We start from the raw sequence: 16,138 nt of genomic DNA on the forward strand, positions 1-16,138 counted from the left end.
AAGGCTCAATAGTAAAAATCTACCATTAATAATAATAATAATAATAATAATAATAATAATAATAATAATACATCCCTCGACTACAATATGATCATTTGAAGCAGAAAACAAAATTATTCTATTGTACTTTTAGGCTTTAGTCTTTATTTTCTTCTTCGGCTCTGCGGGAATTATCCCGAGATTCTCCCGGTTGCATTGATCCGATCTCCTTGCCCTATATGATGAGCGCGCCGTCTAACCACTTTAGCGTGCACAGACCTGGCTTGTTAGAAAAGGTTCTGATGTCCATCAATAATGGTTGAAATGTGCATTTTGAGACAGATACCTATTAGAAATCATTAGGTTTTCATTCAAGTAATGCATTGATGAGCTGAGAGCTAGGAGATGGATTTAAAGATGGATCTAGTCTTGACCAGCCCTGGTGGATATTTAGACTTCAAGAGCTGCTTTTGAAATCTATTTGAGATTGTATTGCTGTGCATAGAAAAAAATCCCCGCATGGAGCTCTGCATTTTCAGGTCAATATGCCCATTTGCCATGAAGGCTTAACCTTCGACTTGAAGATAAAGTATCAGTCTTTGCATATTCCTATTACATTAGTCTCCTCTTTTACTGCATTATGCATGGAGACAAAGAACAAAATAAGAACATAGTGTGTTTTTATTGATGTGGACCCTTTAAAAACCAAGGCAGGTGTGTGCATACAGACTGACCCACCAAGGCCACCAGGGCCATCGTTACCACCTCACGTATCGGGGTAAGTGTCGGGGCCCTGGACTAACAGGAGGGCCCACTTATCTTCTGGGACATGGGCAAGATATTGTGCCCCTGAGTTGGGGGAGCCCTCCTCTCAAATACTCACCTCTCAATGTTCCCAGCAGCCCTAGTGTCTTTAGTGTCTTCTGACTCTGTAATGTCTAAGGGCAGAGGGCATGACGACGTCACTACAGCGGGCCTTCTGTGCTGAGCACTGCAGAGAGTCTGAAGTCTCTGAAGAGACTGAACCTGTGGGGAACAAGGAGAGGTGAATATTTGATTTTTTTTAATGTACAGAACATTAAAAGGACCCATGATACTGTATGTAGCATAATATGGGGCCCATTATACTGTATGGAGCATTATTTTGGGCCATTATACCGCGTGGAGCAATATATGGGCCAATTATCCTGTATAGAGAATTGTATGGGCCTAATATACTGTATGGAGCATTATGATTATGTGGGGCCATTATTCTGTATGAAGCAATATATGGGGCTCATTATACTGTATGCAGCAATATATGGGGCTTATTATAGTTATGGAGCAATATATGGGGCCATTATTCTGTATGGAGCAATATGGGGGGGCATTCTGTATAGAGCACTCTGTGGCCATTAATCTGTATGGAGCAATATATGGAGCCACAATTCTGTATGTGGGGCCAATTATAATGCATGGAGCAACATATGGTGGCCATTATACTGTATAGAGGACTATGTGGTGCTCATTATACTGAATGGAGCATTATGTGGTGCCCATAATTCTGTTTGGAGGACTATGAGGAGCCCATAATGTGGAATGGAGGACTATGTTATGCCCATAATTCTATAGGCAGGACTATGTGGTGCCCATAATTCTATATGGAGAACTATGTGGTGCACATAATTCTACATGGAGGACTATGTGGTAACCATAATTCTATATGTAGGACTATGTGGTGCCCATAATTCTATATGGAGGACTATGTGGTGCCCATAATTCGACATGGAGGACTATGTGGTGCCCATAATTCTATATGCAGGACTATGTGGTGCCCATAATTCTATATGGAGTACTATGTGGTACCCATAATTCTAAATGGAGGACTATGTGGTGCCCATAATTCTATATGGAGGACTATGTGGTACCCATAATTCTACATGGAGGACTATGTGGTACCCATAATTCTACATGGAGGACTATGTGGTACCCATAATTCTACATGGAGGACTATGTGGTGCCCATAATTCTATATGCAGGACTATGTGGTGCCCATAATTCTATATGGAGGACTATGTGGTGCCAATAATTCTATATGCAGGACTATGTGGTGCCCATAATTCTATATGGAGGGCTATGTGGTACCCGTAATTATATATGGAGGACTATGTGGTACCCATAATTCTACATGGAGGACTATGTGGTGCCCATAATTCTACATGGAGGACTATGTGGTGCCCATAATTCTATATGGAGGATTATGTGGTGCCCATAATTCTATATGCAGGACTATGTGGTGCCCATAATTCTATATGGAGTACTATGTGGTACCCATAATTCTAAATGGAGGACTATGTGGTGCCCATAATTCTATATGGAGGACTATGTGGTACCCATAATTCTATATGGAGGACTATGTGATACCCATAATTCTATATGGAGGACTATGTGGTGCCCATAATTCTATATGGAGGACTATGTGGTGCCCATAATACTGTATGTAGACTATATTATCCGGTCTAATATGATAAGTCTACAGTCACTGTGCGCTGCGGGAATTTGATGGTTTCTGAACTAATGTAGAATTTACAACAGATATCATTCATGTAGATAATTCACTGCTGACTTGGTGGACAAAATTTCTCCAAACATATCGTGTAAACTTTCACAGACTAATCCAATTGGAGTAAATTGCTTAAAATTTATCTTTTAATAGAAATCATGAAAACAGATGTGACTAATTTAATTATTTTAATTTTAAATTAAACTCAGTGGCATCAATCCACAGTTGCAGCAGTGGTGACACAGACAAATTGAAAAAGTGCTTCATAACTCACAGTTTCACCTGTGAAGCTTGCTATATATATATACATTAAAAAAATCCTCAGTATTAAATAGATTGATAGAGGGCCATCCCTAAGCCTTAAAATAAATTATATAACTATAGGTCCAATATTAAGTGTCCGCATTTGTTTCACCTCCTTGAATGATAGATGACATTTCAGCCCGATGCCTAAAAGATCACCAGCAGCCACTACGGCCAGCTGTTTATTGTCAGGTGTTACACCCGCAATCTAACACCACTGTTGCAACTCTTACAACTATCTGACAGCACTGTTGTAACCGTATGTGTTAAAGGGGCCAATTGAGACTCTTTCACCAGGGGCCCCTGAAACGCTGGAGCCGGCCCTGGAGACGACGCACATCAAGATGAATCCCGGCTGCAGCTGTGACAGGGCGCTCTGCTCTGTGACAAGGCCGCGCAGCGACATCACATAGCAGTGATGTTAAATGACCGGCCATTTTATCAATCATGAAGAATATAAAACTGCAAGAGAATATCGGAGAGCGCAGGAAGGTGAGAATAATCTTTTTTTTTCCCATTGTAATTGGGCAGGGTGGTGGACATAGGGGTTCACATACGGGCCCACGATGGGGACATTATTAAAGTGTACATAGGGGCCCAGGATGGGGGTAACATAGGGGCCCAGGATTGGATGACATAGGGGCCTGGATGGGAACATTAAGCAAAGTGGCCCGCTTGGGTCATTATTAAATAAAAGGGCTCAGGATGGGGTCACTATTAAATAAAGTGGCCCAGCTTAGAGATATTATTAGTGGAAGTAGCCCAGGATGAGGACATTATTACTGGAAGTGGCCCAGGATAGGAACATTATTAAATAAAGATTAGGGACCTTATTAAAGTGGATATAGGGGTCCAGGATGGGGGCAACATAATGGGGCGCAGGATGGTGGCATTAAATAAACAGGCCTGGGATCTGGGACCTTAATAAATAAAAAGATGACATAATTACTGTATGGGGGTCAGGATGAGGAACATAGATTACTGGTTTAGCATGGCAAGTGGGGACATAATTACTGTAGGGGCCAATTAGGGTACATTATTACTGCTATAATTTAAATAATTTTTGAGGATACTGTCTTCCATGGGGGAGGACAAAAAGGGGATTCTGTTACCGTGTAGAGCACCACTATGTCAATTTTTTCTTCATCTGATGTGTGACGACTCCTGGAGTGGACCCTCTGGGTCGTGACACCAACCCTCCCAGGGCGAGCTGACCTAGTGAAGACCACCCCCTATACAGGGAGTGTCAGGGGCAAGCCCTAGGGGGTGAGGCACCACGACTGCTGGCACCAGGCGGTCGGCTCACAGGAGACACGAGTGGGTGAGTGTGTCTGCAGGAACGTGTGAAGTGTGGACACGGGAACACGTGGCATACAGAGACTTCGTTCGTCCGGGTGTGAGTGAAGCAGGATGCATGCGAGGAGCACGTCAGAGCACTGAGTCAGGCAGCAGGTGTGCCAGGAGGTGTAACAGAGTACAGGAGCAGGGTGTGTGCCAGAGGGCACAACTGAGCATAAGACAGAGCGCAGGATTGGTATGTGTGCCAGGAGGCACAACAGAGTAAGAGACTGAGTACAGGATCAGAGCATGTGCCAGGAGGCACAACAGAGTATGAGACAAAGCACAGGGTCCGAGTGTGTGCCAGGAGGCACAACTGAGTATAAGACAGAGCACGGAATCAGAGTGTGTGCCAGGAGGCACAACTGAGTATAAGACAGAGCACGGAATCAGAGTGTGTGCCAGGAGGCACAACTGAGGATGAGACAGAGTACAGGGTAAGAGCATGTGCCAGGAGGCACAACCGAGTATGAGACAGAGTACAGGGTCAGAGCATGTGCCAGGATGCACAACCGAGTACGAGACAGAGCACAGGGTCAGAGTGTGTGCCAGGAGGCACAACCGAGTACAAAGCAGAGTGCAGATTCAGAGCGTGTGCCAAGAGGCACAACAGAGTGCAAGGCAGGGGACCTGAATACAGCGCACAGCCAGGCAGGGACACGGCAGACCAAGCCAGGAAGCACAACAATAATCAGGCACCTCCCCTAGGGGGAGGTTGTCTGATATAGCACATGACTACTACTGGTTCCGGGTCAGGACCTAGCCAGAAAGCACATGACCACTACAGGTTCCGGGTCAGGGCCTCCATTACCATAGAGAGGACCGAGCCCTATACAGCACTGACAGGAGCGCGCAAGCGCAAACGTGACATGTAGGAGGAGACCCGGGGACGAGAGCTGCGCGTGCGCACCCGACGGGACCCCCGGAGTGACCGCGGCTCCGGAAGAGATGACGTCGGGACCGAGGTCCCGCCCCCAGGTGAGCACGGTGTGACATGATGTAGTGTGGAAGTTGGGGAGAATTAGCAGGGAATGTGCTCTGGAAGCGATCGGCTATAGATTACTGTGCCTTATTTACCACAGAGACAAGATCTGGCTGGAAGATGTGATGGTGGTCTGCACTCGATGAAGAAGAAAAGTGAAGATGAATGACTTTAACCACAGACATCAATGGTGAGTTAGTGTGTTACCTGTATACTGGCACTGTACACTATATACAGAGTTCCTGTGTATAATGTCATAAGTGGTCAATGTATTACTTATACACTACATATAGAGAACCTGTGTATAAAGACACTGGTTATTACTGTATTACCTATATACAGGGGCGTAACATCCCCAGTCGCAGGGGTCGCAGCTGCGATGGGGCCCCTGCGCACTTAGGGGCCCGGGCCCCAGGGCCGCCAGTCAGGGCATTAATGCTCTGACTGGCGTATGGAGGCCGATGAGCAGAGGGGGCCCGCATCTGGCCCCAGCGGTGGGGCAGGCTGGGCGGGAGGGGGGTCAGAGAGGCACCATGTCAATGTCAACTCCTCCCGCCGCCACATTGAACTATACCAGCGTCTATGACACTGGTACAGTTCACAGCAATGATGGAGGAGAGAGCGTCAGCTGACACTTCCTCTCCCATCATTCCTCTCTCTGCCTCTGACACACAGTGGGTGCGCAATGACGTCATCGTGCACTCATTGTGTGCCAGGCAGAGCAGGAGACAGGAGTCAGGAGCATCGCAGGCACATGGAGAAGGTGAGGAGTGTTTTTTTTTATGCAACAGTGAGTACAGCCAGGACTGTGGTGCCATTCTCATGGGGGGAGGCTGTATACATTGGTGCTGTATACCATGGTGCTGTATACCATGGGGGGTGCTGTGCTGTATACCATGAGGGGCTGTATACCATGGGGGGTTCTGTATACCATGCGGTGCTGTATACCATGGGGGGTGCTGTGCTGTATACCATGAGGTGTTGTATACCATGGGGGGGTTCTATGCTGTATACCATGGGTGGGTGCTGCGCTGTATACCATGGAGGGGTGCTGTCCTGTATACCATGTGGTGCTGTATACCATGGGGGGTGCTGTGCTGTATACCATGCGGTGCTGTATACCATGGTGGGTGCTGTGCTGTATACCATGGGGGGCTGTATACCATGCGGTGCTGTGCTGTATACCATGTGATGCTGTGCTATATACCATGTGGTGCTGTGCTATATAGTATGCGGCTGGGTTGAATACCATGGGGATACATTATATTCTATGGGGGAGGCTGTTTTATATAATATGGGGGGCGACATTATATTCTATGGTGTAGCAAGTCAGACACCTGCCCTCCGCTCCTTTCATTCTCTATGTGGGGGTGGAGTTATGGAAGTGGTGGGGCTGTGGTCAGTTTGAAGGATGGAGCCTGGGCTGGTCTCATGGGGGCCCCAAAAATGTTGCCAGTATGGGGCCCCAAAATTTCTAGCGGCAGCCCGGGGTGGGGTGGCCCCATTTGAAAGTTCGCACCGGGGCCCATAACTTTGTAGTTACGCCAATGCCTAACTGCGTGTGTATAATGTCACCGGTGGTAATATTAGCGTTATTAGTATTGTGGCTTTTATTAATGATCAGTAGAGTTGAGCGAAACGAGTCGAAAAAATTCAAAAGTCGCCGACTTTTGGCAAAGTCGGGTTTCATGAAACGAAACCCGACCCTAGGATGAGGTCGGAAACGAGGTCGGCGACTTACGCGCCGAAGTCGCGTTTCAAAAGTTTGTTTTGCGCTCTTTTTCAGCCAATCAGGATCCACGGACACTGTGGGCAACGTGATGACATAGGCACGGGTCACCACCATCTTTCAGAAGGGCATGCAAGTGATTGGCTTGCTTTGGTGGGCGTCACAGGGGGTATAAAAGGGCGTGCACGCCGACCGCCATCTTACTTCTGCCGATCTTAGTGTAGGGAGAGGATGCTGCTGATTCTGTAGGGAGAGCGTTAGGCAGGGAAGAAGACAAAAAAACTGCTTCAGCTGCTAGCGATTTGGCCTGCACAACATACCAGTCACTGTGTGTGCAGTGCAAGGGGAGGCTATATAGTGGTATATCAGTGGTGTTGGTTGTTGGGCTGCCTTCTAAGGCTTCCTGACATTCCTGCATTGCTGTTTACCCACTGCTCCGCAAACTGCTTTTTTAAAAGCAATCCAATCTCCCTTATCCTCTAGTCACTTTTGTCACAGCTGTGCCATCGAGCCTGTCACATAGCGCTCAGATATTCATTGGGCCTCACACAATCCAAAAGTGTCCAGTGTCCAAAAGTGTGTGCAGAGATTCAAAATCTCCCTTATCCTCTAGTCACTTTGGTCACAGCTGTGCCATCGAGCCTGTCATATAGCGCTCAGATATCAGTGGGCCTCACACAATCCAAAAGTGTCCATCCAGTGTCCAAAAATGTGTGCAGAGATTCAAAATCTCCCTTATCCTCTAGTCACTTTGGTCACAGCTGTGCCATCGAGCCTGACACATAGCGCTCAGATATCAGTGGGCCTCACACAATCCAAATGTGTCCAGTGTCCAAAAGTGTGTGCAGAGATTCAAAATCTCCCTTATCCTCTAGTCACTTTGGTCACAGCTGTGCCATCGAGCCTGTCACATAGCGCTCAGATATCAGTGGGCCTCACACAATCCAAAAGTGTCCATCCAGTGTCCAAAAGTGTGTGCAGAGATTCAAAATCTCCCTTATCCTCTAGTCACTTTGGTCACAGCTGTGCCATCGAGCCTGTCACATAGCGCTCAGATATCAGTGGGCCTCACACAATCCAAAAGTGTCCATCCAGTGTCCAAAAGTGTGTGCAGAGATTCAAAATCTCCCTTATCCTCTAGTCACTTTGGTCACAGCTGTGCCATCGAGCCTGTCACATAGCGCTCAGATATCAGTGGGCCTCACACAATCCAAATGTGTCCAGTGTCCAAAAGTGTGTGCAGAGATTCAAAATCTCCCTTATCCTCTAGTCACTTTGGTCACAGCTGTGCCATCGAGCCTGTCACATAGCGCTCAGATATCAGTGGGCCTCACACAATCCAAAAGTGTCCATCCAGTGTCCAAAAGTGTGTGCAGAGATTCAAAATCTCCCTTATCCTCTAGTCACTTTGGTCACAGCTGTGCCATCGAGCCTGTCACATAGCGCTCAGATATTCATTGGGCCTCACACAATCCAAAAGTGTCCAGTGTCCAAAAGTGTGTGCAGAGATTCAAAATCTCCCTTTTCCTCTAGTCACTTTGGTCACAGCTGTGCCATCGAGCCTGTCACATAGCGCTCAGATATCAGTGGGCCTCACACAATCCAAAAGTGTCCATCCAGTGTCCAAAAGTGTGTGCAGAGATTCAAAATCTCCCTTATCCTCTAGTCACTTTGGTCACAGCTGTGCCATCGAGCCTGTCACATAGCGCTCAGATATCAGTGGGCCTCACACAATCCAAAAGTGTCCAGTGTCCACAAGTGTCTGCAGAAATTCAAAATCTCCCCTGTCCTATAGACACCTTGTACCTTGTTTTACATTACTATATAGTTTGTTGGATTTTGTCTACATTTCTACCAAAAATGAGGAAGGCTGGTGGAAGAGGCCGTGGAATTGGGCGGGGGTTGGCAGCTGGTAATGATGGTGTTGGTGGTGGATCTGATGGTAGTGGCAAGAGCAAAATAGGACCGAATGCAGGAGGTGCTGACCCTGCGTCATCGTCTGGCTACATAAGGCCTCGAACGCTTAGTTTTCTAGGAGTTGGCAAGCCGCTTTTAAAGCCAGAACATCAGGAAAAAGTTTTGTCTTACATTGCTGACTCAGCCTCCAGCTCTATCGCCTCCTCTTCTTCAGTTGTAAAAAGTAAAAGCACTGAGTCGTCATTGGAGGCTCATGTTCATGAACCACACCTTTCCTTGTGTCCTTCACCCCAACCAAGATTGAAGGATGACGCAGGCCATACTACTGATTACTCCACGGAGCTGTTTTCACATACCATGCCTTGATTATCAAGTCAAATGGTGAATTACCCAGGCCAAGATGAATCTGACATGGAGTGCACTGATGCACAGCCGCTGATGGATGATTCTGCTGGTACATTCACTCAGAGCACTACATTGTCCTCGCAGTGTACAGAGCCAGATTCTGACCCTGATGAGACTCAGGTGCCCCTTCCCGCACACTATACCACCATACACGGTGACACAGAGGAAGGTGCACATGACATAGAAGAGGAGGTGATGGATGACCCAGTTGTTGACCCAGATTGGCATCCATTGGGGGAAGAGGGTGCTGCTTCCAATAGCTCAGATGAGGAGCATCCACAGCAGACATTGACATCGCAACAGCTGTTATCTGGCAGGCCCGGAGCACTCCAAAGACAGGTTCCAAACATCAAAAGAGTTGCTGGACAGCTTGGGGGCCCCAAAAATTTTGCCAGTATGGGGCCCCAAAATTTCTAGCGGCAGCCCAGGGTGGGGTGGCCCCATTTGAAAGTTCGCACCGGGGCCCATAACTTTGTAGTTACGCCAATGCCTAACTGCGTGTGTATAATGTCACCGGTGGGCAGTGGGCCTCACACAATCCAAAAGTGTCCATCCAGTGTCCAAAAGTGTGTGCAGAGATTCAATATCTCCCTTATCCTCTATTCACTTTGGTCACAGCTGTGCCATCGAGCCTGTCACATAGCGCTCAGATATCAGTGAGCCTCACACAATCCAAAAGTGTCCATCCAGTGTCCAAAAGTGTGTGCAGAGATGCAAAATCTCCCTTATCCTCTAGTCACTTTGGTCACAGCTGTGCTATCGAGCATGTCACATAGCGCTCAGATATCAGTGGGCCTCACACAATCCAAAAGTGTCCATCCAGTGTCCAAAAGTGTGTGCAGAGATTCAAAATCTCCCTTATCCTCTAGTCACTTTTGTCACAGCTGTGCCATCGAGCCTGTCACATAGCGCTCAGATATCAGTGGGCCTCACACAATCCAAAAGTGTCCATCCAGTGTCCAAAAGAGTGTGCAGAGATTCAATATCTCCCTTATCCTCTAGTCACTTTGGTCACAGCTGTGCCATCGAGCCTGTCACATAGAGCTCAGTTATCAGTGGGCCTCACACAATCGAAAAGTGTCCATCCAGTGTCCAAAAGTGTGTGCAGAGATTCAAAATCTCCCTTATCCTCTAGTCACTTTTGTCACAGCTGTGCCATCGAGCCTGTCACATAGCGCTCAGATATTCATTGGGCCTCACACAATCCAAAAGTGTCCAGTGTCCAAAAGTGTGTGCAGAGATTCAAAATCTCCCTTATCCTCTAGTCACTTTGGTCACAGCTGTGCCATCGAGCCTGTCACATAGCGCTCAGATATCAGTGGGCCTCACACAATCCAAAAGTGTCCATCCAGTGTCCAAAAGTGTGTGCAGAGATTCAAAATCTCCCTTATCCTCTAGTCACTTTGGTCACAGCTGTGCCATCGAGCCTGTCACATAGCGCTCAGATATCAGTGGGCCTCACACAATCCAAAAGTGTCCAGTGTCCACAAGTGTCTGCAGAAATTCAAAATCTCCCCTGTCCTATAGACACCTTGTACCTTGTTTTACATTACTATATAGTTTGTTGGATTTTGTCTACATTTCTACCAAAAATGAGGAAGGCTGGTGGAAGAGGCCATGGAATTGGGCGGGGGTTGGCAGCTGGTAATGATGGTGTTGGTGGTGGATCTGATGGTAGTGGCAAGAGCAAAATAGGACCGAATGCAGGAGGTGCTGACCCTGCGTCATCGTCTGGCTACATAAGGCCTCGAACGCTTAGTTTTCTAGGAGTTGGCAAACCGCTTTTAAAGCCAGAGCATCAGGAAAAAGTTTTGTCTTACATTGCTGACTCAGCCTCCAGCTCTATCGCCTCCTCTTCTTCAGTTGTAAAAAGTAAAAGCACTGAGTCGTCATTGGAGGCTCATGTTCATGAACCACACCTTTCCTTGTGTCCTTCACCCCAACCAAGATTGAAGGATGACGCAGGCCATACTACTGATTACTCCATGGAGCTGTTTTCACATACCATGCCTGGATTATCAAGTGAAATGGTGAATTACCCAGGCCAAGATGAATCTGACATGGAGTGCACTGATGCACAGCCGCTGATGGATGATTCTGCTGGTACATTCACTCAGAGCACTACATTGTCCTCGCAGTGTACAGAGCCAGATTCTGACCCTGATGAGACTCAGGTGCCCCTTCCCGCACACTATACCACCATACACGGTGACACAGAGGAAGGTGCACATGACATAGAAGAGGAGGTGATGGATGACCCAGTTGTTGACCCAGATTGGCATCCATTGGGGGAAGAGGGTGCTGCTTCCAATAGCTCAGATGAGGAGCATCCACAGCAGACATTGACATCGCAACATCTGTTATCTGGCAGGCCCGGAGCACTCCAAAGACAGGTTCCAAACATCAAAAGAGTTGCTGGACAGCTTGGGGGCCCCAAAAATTTTGCCAGTATGGGGCCCCAAAATTTCTAGCGGCAGCCCGGGGTGGGGTGGCCCCATTTGAAAGTTCGCACCGGGGCCCATAACTTTGTAGTTACGCCAATGCCTAACTGCGTGTGTATAATGTCACCGGTGGGCAGTGGGCCTCACACAATCCAAAAGTGTCCATCCAGTGTCCAAAAGTGTGTGCAGAGATTCAATATCTCCCTTATCCTCTATTCACTTTGGTCACAGCTGTGCCATCGAGCCTGTCACATAGCGCTCAGATATCAGTGAGCCTCACACAATCCAAAAGTGTCCATCCAGTGTCCAAAAGTGTGTGCAGAGATGCAAAATCTCCCTTATCCTCTAGTCACTTTTGTTACAGCTGTGCCATCGAGCCTGTCACATAGCGCTCAGATATTCATTGGGCCTCACACAATCCAAAAGTGTCCAGTGTCCAAAAGTGTGTGCAGAGATTCAAAATCTCCCTTATCCTCTAGTCACTTTGGTCACAGCTGTGCTATCGAGCATGTCACATAGCGCTCAGATATCAGTGGGCCTCACACAATCCAAAAGTGTCCATCCAGTGTCCAAAGTGTGTGCAGAGATTCAAAATCTCCCTTATCCTCTAGTCACTTTGGTCGCAGCTGTGCCATCGAGCCTGTCACATAGCGCTCAGATATCAGTGGGCCTCACACAATCCAAAAGTGTCCATCCAGTGTCCAAAAGAGTGTGCAGAGATTCAATATCTCCCTTATCCTCTAGTCACTTTGGTCACGGCTGTGCCATCGAGCCTGTCACATAGCGCTCAGTTATCAGTGGGCCTCACACAATCGAAAAGTGTCCATCCAGTGTCCAAAAGTGTGTGCAGAGATTCAAAATCTCCCTTATCCTCTAGTCACTTTTGTCACAGCTGTGCCATCGAGCCTGTCACATAGCGCTCAGATATTCATTGGGCCTCACACAATCCAAAAGTGTCCAGTGTCCAAAAGTGTGTGCAGAGATTCAAAATCTCCCTTATCCTCTAGTCACTTAGTTCACAGCTGTGCCATCGAGCCTGTCACATAGCGCTCAGATATCAGTGGGCCTCACACAATCCAAAAGTGTCCATCCAGTGTCCAAAAGTGTGTGCAGAGATTCAAAATCTCCCTTATCCTCTAGTCACTTTGGTCACAGCTGTGCCATCGAGCCTGTCACATAGCGCTCAGATATCAGTGGGCCTCACACAATCCAAAAGTGTCCAGTGTCCACAAGTGTCTGCAGAAATTCAAAATCTCCCCTGTCCTATAGACACCTTGTACCTTGTTTTACATTACTATATAGTTTGTTGGATTTTGTCTACATTTCTACCAAAAATGAGGAAGGCTGGTGGAAGAGGCCATGGAATTGGGCGGGGGTTGGCAGCTGGTAATGATGGTGTTGGTGGTGGATCTGATGGTAGTGGCAAGAGCAAAATAGGACCGAATGCAGGAGGTGCTGACCCTGCGTCATCGTCTGGCTACATAAGGCCTCGAACGCTTAGTTTTCTAGGAGTTGGCAAACCGCTTTTAAAGCCAGAGCATCAGGAAAAAGTTTTGTCTTACATTGCTGACTCAGCCTCCAGCTCTATCGCCTCCTCTTCTTCAGTTGTAAAAAGTAAAAGCACTGAGTCGTCATTGGAGGCTCATGTTCATGAACCACACCTTTCCTTGTGTCCTTCACCCCAACCAAGATTGAAGGATGACGCAGGCCATACTACTGATTACTCCATGGAGCTGTTTTCACATACCATGCCTGGATTATCAAGTGAAATGGTGAATTACCCAGGCCAAGATGAATCTGACATGGAGTGCACTGATGCACAGCCACTGATGGATGATTCTGCTGGTACATTCACTCAGAGCACTACATTGTCCTCGCAGTGTACAGAGCCAGATTCTGACCCTGATGAGACTCAGGTGCCCCTTCCCGCACACTATACCACCATACACGGTGACACAGAGGAAGGTGCACATGACATAGAAGAGGAGGTGATGGATGACCCAGTTGTTGACCCAGATTGGCATCCATTGGGGGAAGAGGGTGCTGCTTCCAATAGCTCAGATGAGGAGCATCCACAGCAGACATCGACATCGCAACAGCTGTTATCTGGCAGGCCCGGAGCACTCCAAAGACAGGTTCCAAACATCAAAAGAGTTGCTGGACAGCTTGTCCAGAGGGTGAAAAGATCACAGCGTGCTAGGCCGCAAAATGTCTGCCAAAGTAGGAAGAGTGCAGTGTGGCACTTTTTTGAACAAAATCCTCATGATCAGGCCAAGGTTATCTGTAAGAAGTGCGCAAAGACCTTTAGCCGAGGGAAAAATCTGAAAAATTTGAATACCAGTTGCATGCTTAGACATTTAACCAGCATGCACTTGCAAGCGTGGACACAACACCAAACCTCAAGTGCCACATGTGCAACTGATCACAACGAAGGTAGTCAGCAACGCTACATTGTTTCCCCCACTGTAAGCCCACCGGTTAGCACAGCAGCAAATGTTGAGGTGTCGTTGCAAGACCACAGCAGTCAGGGAATCCCACTGTTATATCAACGAAAGACTGATTCTAGGCCATCAGAAAGAACACCAACTCCATCACCATCATCAACCCTCTCTCAGTCCGCCCTGTCCACCGCTACTTCCACCATATGCAGCTCTCAAGTCCAGCTCACCCTCCCAGACACTATGAGTAGGTCAAGAAAGTACTCAGTCTCTCATCCGCGTACACTGGGTTTGAACGCCCACATTGCCAAACTAATCTCGTTTGAGATGATGCCCTTTCGGTTGGTGGAAAGCACAGCTTTCCGCGAACTCATGGCCTATGCAGTACCACGCTATGACCTACCCAGTCGCCACTTCTTCTCTCGCAAAGCCATCCCAGCCCTCCACCATCATGTGAAAGACCGCATTGTCCATGCACTCAAGCAGTCAGTGAGCGGAAAGGTGCACCTCACAACTGATGCATGGTCCAGTCGGCATGGCCAGGGCCGTTACGTGTCCATCACTGCGCACTGGGTTAATGTGGTGGATGCAGGGTCCACAGGGGACAGCGGTGGTGGGACAGTGCTGCCTAGCCCACGGTATAGGAAACAGTTGGCTGTAGGCGTTCGACCCTCTTCCTCCTCCTCCTCCTCCAGAAGCGAAAGCTCGTCCACAGAGCGCAGTCGTACGAGCACTCCATCTGCGGCTGCCACTGTTGCACACGATGTGTCCCCCTATCGAGCAGCTAGTGGAAAGCGTCAGCAGGCTGTGTTTCAGATGATGTGTTTGGGCGACAGACACACTGCCGAGGTGCTGGCCGAGTACTTTAAGCGACAAACTGAGTCATGGCTGGGCAGTGTACATCTTGAGGCAGGCAAGGTAGTTAGTGATAACGGCCGTAATTTTGTGGCAGCCATAGCCCTTTCAAAACTCAGCCACATACCTTGCTTGGCTCACACCTTGAACCTGGTGGTGCAGTGCTTCCTCAAAAATTATCCGGAGTTAACAGCCCTGCTCCAGAAGGTACGAAGACTGTGCGCGCACATCCGCCGGTCGCCTGTACACTCCGTTCGTATGCAGAAGCTGCAGCGATTGCTCCACCTTCCCAACCACCGCCTCATTATCGACATTGCAACAAGGTGGAACTCCACCCTGCACATGGTGGAGCGGCTGTGCGAGCAGAGGCAGGCCATAATGCATTTGTGGGAGGATACACGGCCAGGCACTTTGAGAGCAGACATGGAGTTGACAGGTGTGCAGTGGTCGAAGCTGAAAGACCTTTGTAAAGTCCTTCAGTATTTTGAGGAATGCACAAGGCTGGTAAGCGCAGACGACGCCATCCTAAGCATGAGCATCCCACTTATGCGTCTGCTCATGCAAACTTTGATGCACCTTAAGGAGCAGGCGTCTGCAGCCAATGTTGATGAGGAGGAAGAGGAGGAGGGAATCCTTGATGATATTCAGCCATTGTCTGCTCAGGGACCTCTCCTGGACGAGGTGGAGGAAGAAGAGGAGGATGATGATGGGGATGATTACTTAGGGGAGGAGGATGCATCTCGTGGGGCAAGTGAAAATGTTGGCATGGCAAGGTCTGGTACAGGGTTTGTGCGTGACTGGAGGGATGTGGATTTGCCATAAAGTGCTCCTCCACCCAGCACTCGCAGTGCATCATTGACACCGGGAACATTGGCCCACATGTCAGATTATGCCTTGCGGATCCTAAAAAGGAACCCCCGCATTGCCAAAATGATGAACGATGACGACTACTGGTTGGCCAGCATCCTGGATCCACGCTATAAAGGCAAATTACAAAACATCATGCCACAGGAGAACCTTGACCTAATATTGGCTAATAAACAAGCAACTCTGGTAAATCAGTTGCTTGAGGCATTCCCAGCACACAGCAGCGGTGATGGTTCTCACACGAGCCGTACGGGCCGGGGGCAGCTTGGCAGAGGTGTTCGTGGTGCACACAGCAGAAGTGGCGTTGGAGACAGGGGTTTCATGACAATGTTGTGGACTGAT

This window comes from Dendrobates tinctorius, unplaced genomic scaffold, assembly GCF_039654945.1.
Source record: "Dendrobates tinctorius isolate UK_male_01 unplaced genomic scaffold, ASM3965494v1 ptg000059l, whole genome shotgun sequence".
NCBI classification, from domain to species: Eukaryota; Metazoa; Chordata; class Amphibia; order Anura; family Dendrobatidae; genus Dendrobates; species Dendrobates tinctorius.